This window comes from Piliocolobus tephrosceles, chromosome 15, assembly GCF_002776525.5.
Source record: "Piliocolobus tephrosceles isolate RC106 chromosome 15, ASM277652v3, whole genome shotgun sequence".
NCBI classification, from domain to species: domain Eukaryota; kingdom Metazoa; phylum Chordata; class Mammalia; order Primates; family Cercopithecidae; genus Piliocolobus; species Piliocolobus tephrosceles.
In genome coordinates this window covers 76,048,831-76,058,658 of record NC_045448.1, presented here as the reverse complement: position 1 = coordinate 76,058,658, position 9,828 = coordinate 76,048,831, and the positions used below count along the sequence as shown (strand labels likewise).

The window sequence follows — 9,828 nt, the reverse complement described above, 5'->3', positions numbered from 1 at the left end:
CCGTGTCAGTTAATGACATCTTCTCTCCCAGTGTATGGCTTTCTTGAATACTCAGAAATTGTCTTAAAATTTGAGGAGCTTTCTTTTGAAATATTGCTGTCACTCTAATTCCCTATCGCCCTTTTGGTCTTCATCTTTGGAAGAAAAATTTGCACTTGTTGCCACATTCTCTCCTGCTCCCCACCCCCAGGCCCCCAGCAATTTCCCCAACCTCTCCCCAGTCACTCCTTCGTCCACGGCAACTCATCTTGAAGGCCACCACTGAATTGCTAAAAGCCAAATTCAACCTCCAAACTTTTTCTTACCTGATTTCACCTCCTGCTTCATTTTTTTTTTCATTTTTTTAAATAGGAAAAATGAATGTGAACAACTTTGAATTTTCTCAATCTGAAATCACCCATTCTTGCTCCCTTCCCTGTTGAGTGAGCCTATCTGTTGTTCAAGTTCCATTCTTGAGACCCTTTCATTTCCTCTAGAATCTTCCTCCATCAATAGCTTCTAAAGTATATTCGGATTTCCCCTTTCTACTGACCACTTCCAAATTAACCTATTAATGTGTTCGAGTATGTCTCATCTAACACACACAAATACACACACACATACTTTGTCCCTTGATCCTGTATCCTCCTTCAACTCTTAGATTATCTTTCCTTGAATAGCCAAATTGGTTAGCAAAACAGTTTCCACTTGCTATCTCCAAATTCTCACCTACCATTTTCTCTCAAAAGCTTCAAACAACTTTTTGTGGCATCTAATGGGATGTTTGTATGGTTTTCTTTTCTTATCTGATCAATGAATGTCATGAATTATTTAAACAAAATGTTCATCGATCCTTGGAGTGTTTTTTTTTTTTTTTTTTTGTTTTAATTCATCCTGCTAATGTTTTATTTGGCAGTTTGCATGTCACAAAGATTTACCCGTTTTTTTCTAAGAGTTTTATAGGGTTAGCTCTTAACATTTAGGTTTTTGGTTTTCAATTTATTCTTAAGTTAAACTTAGGAATTATATTTAGAATCTAGACAGTGGTTCTGAAAGTACTGCTCCCACACCAGCAGCATCAGTACCTCCATAAACTTGTTAGAAATGCAACTTCTCATAGGAATGTTTTCACACTGTTGGTGAGAATGTAAATTAGTTCAACTATTGTTGAAGACAGTGTGATGATTCCTCAAAGACCTAGAACCGGAAATAACATTTGACCCAACAATCCCATTACTGGGTGTATACCCAAAAGAATATAAATCATTCTGTCATAAAGATACATGCATACGTATGTTCATTGCAGCACTATTCACAATAGCAGACAGGGAATCAATCTAAATGTCCACCAAAGATAGAGACTGGATAAAGAAAATGTGGTACATATACTCTCTGGAATACTATGCATTCATAAAAAGGAATGAGATCATGTCTTCTGCAGAAACATGGATGGAGCTGGAAGCCATTATCTTCAGCAAACTAATGCATGAATAGGAAACCAAACACTGCATTTCCTCTCTTACAAGTGGGAGCTGAACAATGAGAACACATGGACACATGGAGGGAACAACACACACTGGGGCCTTTGGGGTGAGGGAGGTGAGGGAAGGGAGAGCATTGGGATGAAGAGCTAATGCATGCGGGGCTTAATACCTAGGTGATGGGTTGATAGGTGCAGCAAACCACCATGGCACACGCCTACCTATATAACAAACCTGCATGTCCTGTGCATGTATCCTGGAACTTAAAATTAAATTAAATTAAATTTAAAAAAAAGAAATGCAACTTCTCAGGTTGTAACCCCAGAGCACTGAGTCAGAAACTCTGGGAATGGAGCACAGTGATAGTGGCAGGAGGCAGCCAAATGCCTGAAGCCAAACCTGAAACTAAGCTACAAGTCAAATTCACAGACTGAATTGAGAACCTGTCTTCCCATTTGGTGCACTTTCCTCTGATTGCTCCCTACCCTTCACCTATTTTACATAGCTAACCTTCCCTAATTGGTTTTTTACACGGTCATGCCCACCTTTGAGTGGTGCCTTTGTTTTAAAATTTTTCACATACTCACAAACCAATCAGCACACACTCCCCATTCTGAGCCCATAAAAGCCCTGAACCCAGACACACTGAGAGAGAAACCACCTGATTTCGGGTAAGTGACCACCCTCATGTTCACCCTCTGCTGAGAACTGTTTCATTGCTCAATAAAATTCTTCTCCACCCTCCTCACTCTTCAATTGCCAGCGTGACCTCATTCTTCTTGGATGCAGTACAAAAACTTGGGACCTGGTGAATGTGGGTACATAGAAGGCTGTAACTACTGTAGCCCTCTGCCCTCACCAGTGGAGGGCAACTGCCCCACATGACAGAAAGCAGTGGTGGGGATGAACCAACCCTGGAGCCATGAACCAGAGTAGGGTAAGGGGCTGACAGAGCTGTTAACATGCTGTTGTTCATCATGCTACAGATGATGGGACTAAAAGAGCTAATTATCATGCTGTAACACCCCTTCTGAGGCTTCACGGTCAAGGGCACCCCTGCCTCAGTGCCACCGTATTCCCCTTGTCTGGACACCAGAGTCCACTATGGGAGTGGCTTGTGACATGCCTGGTCCAGCCACAAGCACCACACAGAGCCCACTTCTGTGCCAGCACTTGGAGAGGCCAGCTGGACCCTGCACTCTCTTGCTCACAGACCACCTCTCACCATGGGCTGAGCGTGCAGTTGCAGCCACTGTGGAATCTGCGCCAGAGTGCAGGTTGGACTCTGCCAAGCGTGCTGAGTGGATGGCGCATCTCCTGCAGTGAGCCAGGGCCTGAGTAAGGCCCAGACAAGGGCATTGCCAGCTGGAGGTCTCCAGCTGAGAAAGGGACTGAGAAAAATCCTACATCAACAGTAATTTGTGTTTTAACGAAACTTCCAGGAGGTTCTGATACATGGTCAAATTCGAGAAATATTTTACTAGAAATGCATGCTTTTCATTCAAAAACATCCATCACCTCCAAAGGTTTCTTCCTGCCCTCTTTATTTATTTATTATTGTGCTAAGAACACTTAATATAAAATTTACCATTTTAGCAAAATTTTGCAATATAGTATTGTATACAAAATTATGCAAAAGTATTTATTATCTTTTGTGATATGAACACAACATAAAATTTACTTTCTTAGCAAAAGTATGCAATACAGTATTGTTAATTGCAGACATTACACTTTTTCAAGTAGATCTCTAGGACCTATTCACCTTATACAAGGGACACCTTGTACCCTTGGACTACTACCTCCTAATTTCCCTCTCACCCCAGCCCCTGGGGACCACCATTTTACTCTCTGCTTCTATGAGTTTGACCATTTTAGATTCATCATATCAGTGATATCATGTAATATTTGTTCTTCTGTGTCTGGCTAATTTCACTTAGCACAATGTCCTCCAGGTTCATCTGTGTTGTCATAAATAACAGGATTTCCTTCTTTTTAAGGCTGAATTATATTCCACTGTCTCAGTCTGTTTGAACTGTTATAACAAAATACTGTGTGGCTTATAAACAATGGGAATTTATTTCATTCAGTTCTGGAGTCAGGAAAGTTCAAGATCAAGGTGCCAGCAAAGCTAATGCCTGGTAAGTGTCATTTTTTCACTGTAACCTCAGGAGAAGAAGGGCGATGAATTTCTCTGGGGTCTCTTTCATAGGGGCACTAATCCTACTAATCCTACTTATGAGGAGTCTGCCCTCATGATCTGATGACCTACCAAAGTTCCCACCTTCTCATATTTGGGGGTTAGGATTTCAACATATGCATTTTGAGGCACACAAACATTCAGACCATAGCACCATAGGGCACATATGTTTATACACCACATTTTCTTTATCCATTCATCTGTTGATGGACATTTAGACTGCTTCCATATCTTGGCTATTGTGAATAATGTGGGAATAAACATGGGAATGCAGATGTCTTTTTAAAATCCTGACTTCAGTTCCTTTGGATGTATACCCAGAAGTAAGATTGCAGGATTATATGGTAGTTCTATTTTTAATTTTTTGAGGAACCTCTGTAGTGTTTTCCTTAGTGGCTACAACAATTTCCATTTCTACCAACAGTGTCCAAAGATTCCCTTTCCTCCATATCCTTACCAACACTTATTATCTTTTTTTTTTGTATATACATCTGCGTGTGTGTGTGTGTGTGTGTGTGTGTGTGTATGTATATGTATATCTATAGTATCCATTCTAACACGTGTAAGGTGAAATCTCATTGTGGAAAAATCATATTCAAATAGATGTTAAATAGACATTCATATGCAGTTTACCCTTGAACGCATCCATATACCATTTACTCAGTTTACATGTTTGAACTGTGCAAGTCCACTTATACAGAGATTTTCTTCCACCCCTGCTACCCTTGAGCAAGACCAACACCTATTCTTTCTCCTCCTCAGCCTACTCAATGTAAAGATGATGAGAATGAAGATCTTTATGATGATCCATTTCCCCTTAATGAATAGTAAATATATGTTCTCTTCCTTATGATTTTCTTAATAGCATTTTATTTTCTCTAGCTTACTTTATTGCAATAATACAATATATAGTACATATAATATACAAAATATGTGCTAATTGACTATGTTATTCATAAGGCTTACAGTCAACAGTAGGCTATCAGTAGTTTAGTTTTAGGGGAGTCAAAAGTTATGTGTGAATTTGAGACTGCATGGGGGTAAGGCATTGCTAACCCCAGCATTGTTCAAGAGGCAGCTGTAATTTAATATTAGTTCCGGACAGAAATTTTTTAGAAATAGGATGATAATTTTTTTTGTTTAATGTGAGAAACATGCACACACTATCATAAAATCCTAGGGGATTCCCATTAAAGAGAAGTAGAGAAGAAGGATAACCACTGTGACAACAATGGTTTAACAGTGTTCTGAAAGTTTTAGAAAAAACAAGCCATGGAAATGAATTAAGTTGGATAACTATTGGAAATGACACAACAAAGGTATGATTTCCTTGTGATCTTTGCCTGGAAAACCAAAGGAAATGAACTAAGAAAAATTTACTAAGATAATGAGTTAAAAATGGCATATACAACATTAAAGATTTTGTATATATTCAACAATGCAGAACATATAATTGTAAAAAGAGCCTACTGACAAAAATAATTGAAATATGCAGGATTAAACTTAACTTGAAATATTCAGAACCAACTGAAATAAAGCTCCAGAAGTAACAAAAATAGACAATTTAATAAAAATAGATACCATGCTTCTGGATACAGAATACTCAATATCATAAAAGTTGTCTACAAATAAACATGTACATTTGGTAGAATTAGTAATGGGAAGGTGTACAATACTGAGATGCTAAAGTTCATGTGGGTAAATAGGCAATAATAGTTTATAAATTTTTTAAAACAAAACTGGAACAGGGATCTATAATACTAGATATTAACACATATACATTTTCAATAATTAAGAGTGGAGGCTTTGACTTGCAATTCTGATGGGGTAGCTTGCTATAGAACAATGCTCCTGCCAAGAAAACAAGAAAAGCCAGAAAAAACACAAAAACCATCTGTTTGAAGGCATTGGTGAGCTGCCAAGAAAAAAGAAGATAATGGAGTGATATCTTTAAGTGCTGAAAGAAAATAACTAGAATCCTATAATGTTAAGCAAATAACGGTGTGGAGCAGAAGAACTGAATAAAGCAGATAAAGCAGATAATGTCCATACAGAGACCATTTCCCCCTTGCAAGCTTCCCTCACTAGAATTATGATCCCAAGGCCTTTGGATTCAACTTTTATTTAGGACTCATCCTTAGGGTGGAGTAAAAGGGAGACAGACAGCAGAAGGCTTTAGTGTTGCTTCTGTGCCTTACCCCTAGAAACCAAAATCCCTTTCCCCTGCTCCTAGTTTTTCTTCTTTTTCTTTTTAACCCCAATTGGGATACAGGGAAGACTACAGTTCCCAGGGTTGTGGCCATGCTCTATGCAGAAACATCTTTGGAGAATCAGGGCAATTCTGCTGTCTTGTAGAGCTACTTCCTTAATTCTTGTCTCTGTTTTTGCATATCCCCCTGGGATAAGTAACATGGGGACTTCAGTAGCTCAGTCTTTGGAATCACCTGCTAAGTATTTTTAAATGGATCAGAGGGTGTGACTTATCTTTACCCAACTTTTGACATAAGAATTCACTCAGTATTCCACTTTCCATCTTAAATGGGGTTCAGTGATTTTGATTAGCTAAGGCGACAGATTATGCATCAAAAGATGCTATCACCCTAATTGTACAGTGCCAAGCGTACGCAATGCCTCACATGGCTGCTTCTTTTAAAAATGGCCTCTGCATCTCTTCCCAGGCAAACCTTCTCACTCCTAACTAAAGATGAATCAAGAGCAATCTTCTCCCTCCTCTCTTCACTCCACCTGCTTGGGAGGCTACTTCTTCTGGACAGTCAGAAGGTTTTTTTTATTATTATTTTTATACTTTTTTTTCCCAAAGAGATTCATTTGTCTTGCTATTTCAAAGCTCTCTCTTAATTACCCTCTTTTTAAGAAAACTATATTTAAAGAAGATATTTTTGGCTTGAAACAATAACGCCTCTTTAAGCTGCTTAGATATGTGTATTTACTCTTTGAATCAACAATCTCAATTCTAAGAATCTATCCCAAATGGACACTTGCAAAAGTATAAAAACATGCATGCACATGGCTATTCTTTAAAGCATTTTTTTAGATAGGAAAAGACTGGAAATGACACAAATGTCTATCAATAGGTGATTGCTTGACTATTGAGAAGGAATTTAATGTAGGGAAATTGCCACAAAGGAGTTAGAAGAGATAAAGAGCAAATGAGTTGGTAGGGAAACCCAGAGATAACAACATCAGGCAGCCCTTCCATCTCTAGGGCCAGAAGGACAAAAGGAAAAGCTGGTATTAGCAGCTAGGGCTTTCCAGTGAGACTGGAACCTTATAGGAGATGTGGCCAGAGACACAGCCCAAAGCAGAGGAGAATAGAAACCTGCTTCTTTCCTCTGTGCCTCTGCACCTCTGACTCCTGTCACTGTCTAACTCTACCTACCAAGGAAGGCTGGTTTGCAGAGGTCAGATCAAGAAAAGCTGGGGAAGGCAGAGGATACAAATGAGACACACAGATTCAGTTTCTACTAACTGCTCTTTTTACCCCTCTCTTGATTATGTGTCCTATTTCTTTGCATATCCCATAACATTGTTTATTGAAAATTAGAGCCGGGCACTGTGGCTCATGCCTGTAATCTCACCACTTTGGGAGGCCAAGGCTGGCGGATCACCTGAGGTCAGGAGTTTGAGATGAGCCATGACCAACATGGAGAAACCTCATCTCTACTAAAAATACAAAATTACCCAGGCATGGTGGCACATGCCTGTAATCCCAGCTACTCAGGAGGCTGAGGCAGGAGAACCTCATTGCAGCCTGGGCAACAAGAGCAAAACTCTGTCTCAAAAAAAAAAAAAAAAAAAAAAAAAGAAAGAAAGAAAGAAAAAGAAAAAGAAAGAAAGAGAATTTAGACACTTTGATAATATAGCAACTCTGGGTCATGGTTTTCTTTCCTGACATTTGTTTTTGTTGTTTTGTTTGTTGAGTAGCTTGCCTGGGCCAAATCTGTGAAACTGGTCTTCCCAATGGCTGCTTATGTCTCTGTTCCTTTTTTTTTTAAAAGTTATTGTTGTTTTTATGTTGGACTTGTGAGGGGTCATTCTTCTTTCTGTGTAGCATAGTGGTCACCCAATGATTGGGCAGACGCTATACTCAAAACACTTGAGCCAATAAGGTTTCTGTTCTCTGTTGATGGATTTCTATGCAGGAAGAGTACAAACTTCAGGCTGTTTTCAATTTTCCTCCAGATTTTTCTTCCCGCCAGGCTCTTTTGCACATCTTCTCTGTGTGAGCAACCTCAGTGTTGGCCAGTAGTATGTAGAGGGGCTTGGACCATCTTGGTCTCTGTAGTGGATATGTGTAGCCTTAGCTGATATTATGCTTGTCCCAACAAAAACCTCAGATTAGAAAAATCATTGGTCGATTCCACTGACTCTTTGCCAAGACTGTCACTTTTACTGACATTGCTGCATGAGCATGGCCCACCTCTCCAAATCAAGTGTTCCCAGTATGACCATGGTAGCAAAACTACTAGTTGTCACAGCCTGTTCCACTCTCACAAAACATCCATGTCAACTAGGCTGGCAGGAGCTTTCGAGTTGTCCCAGTACAAAATGCCCTAAGCTCCCACTGATATTCACAGTTCCACAGGTTTTCAAGCATAAAAGGTTCTCCAATTGGCTCTGCCTTTGGCAGATTCCAAGAGCATAGACATAGTTGTTTTTGTCATTTTTGTTTAGCTTGGCAGTTGCTTTTGGGGAGACTATTTGCTAACCTTCTTACTAAGCCATACCCTGAAGTTCTGCTTCATTCATCTAATAAATATCTATTTCATATATTCTTGTAAAAGGTATTTTTCTGGGCATTGAGATTCCTTAATAAATAATACAGACCTAGTTCCTGTTCTTATGGAGCTTATGCTTTTACAAGGGAAATGACAAGTGACCATATAATCATTTTTTAATTACAAACATAGTGAGTGCTACAATGGCAAAGTGCTTAGACTTCTGTTTTTGTTTCATGTCTTATTGAATCAGCCATAATTTCTAGAAAATCATTACCATAACTTTATAATAGCAGTGATGCATGTAATTTTCATGTTTCTGATTTTGATAGACATGCTTCTAATGTGTAACCACTAAGATAAATGTTTTTTGAGATCATGTTGAAGAATTACATATTTATTCCTAGTTTTCTAGTATGTTTTCCCCTCAAAAAAATTATGTTGAGATCCTTTTGTGATTTGTAAACTTGATGATCAGGTTTTTATGCTTAGGCGTGAGATGTGCCTCCCTCATATCTTGTTATGACATTTGTACATTACCCATCTGATGCGAGAAAAACAAAGAAGAAAAAAAAATATGTTGAAAGTTATCAGATGCTTTTTCAGCATCTTTTAAGATTTTTATATAAGTTTTCTTATTAGGCTCATTTGTTTCACATTTCATGCATTGAGATATTCTAATAACAAAGTACTTTGCAGGATTACAGTAAAATAAACTAGATGGAGGTGGTGATCATTTAAATTTACCTGAATTTCATTGGCTTGTACTTTGTTTAGTATTTTATTAAAAGTGAGCTGGGTCACTATTTTGGTCCTATTATTTTCCAGTTTTTAATCATTTTTAATATTTTTCTGTGATCTGCAATTATTCATGAAATGTGTGACAATTTAAACAAAAAGAAGGGAAAGAAATTTGGTAATTTATAATATTATATTAGTTACAGGGCAGGAATACTACCTAGGCCCCAGACTCACAAAACCAAAATGTTTTACTAATGTATCTTGAAGAACTTTTAAAAAGTTTATCTGGTTTATAATCTTAAGTTCTCTAGCCTTAAAAAAATATAAACCTATATCATAAGAAGTTAATCTGACTGGCTTTTATTTAGTACTTTGAATTTAGTTCTAAATCATAATAATGACAACTCCTCAGGATGAGAAAGATGGAGAAGTCCCACTAGGAAGAGAACTGTGATTTCCATGGCACCAGTAAGTATCTGTTTATTGTATACCTGTCTGATTGAATTAAAATTATTTACTTACATGTAGATAATCCCCACTGGCCAGTACCATCTACCCCTACATCCTGGTGCAGTTCCCAGCACATGCAGTTACTTCAAATCTTTATTGTAGGAAGGAATGTATGGGGCTATAGAGGACACCCCAAAATCTAAATGCCAATTCTTACTCTTCCAATGTCCCAATAAAATAG

At 38.2% G+C, this 9,828-nt stretch overlaps 1 non-coding gene across 1 annotated transcript; it reads left to right on the top strand.

Annotated features, from left to right (window-relative positions):
* Positions 1-8,842: 8,842 nt before the first annotated feature.
* LOC111523456 lies at positions 8,843-8,946 on the top strand. Its single transcript, XR_002725526.1, has one exon. It is a non-coding gene; the product is annotated as a small nucleolar RNA U13 (small nucleolar RNA).
* Positions 8,947-9,828: the final 882 nt, after the last annotated feature.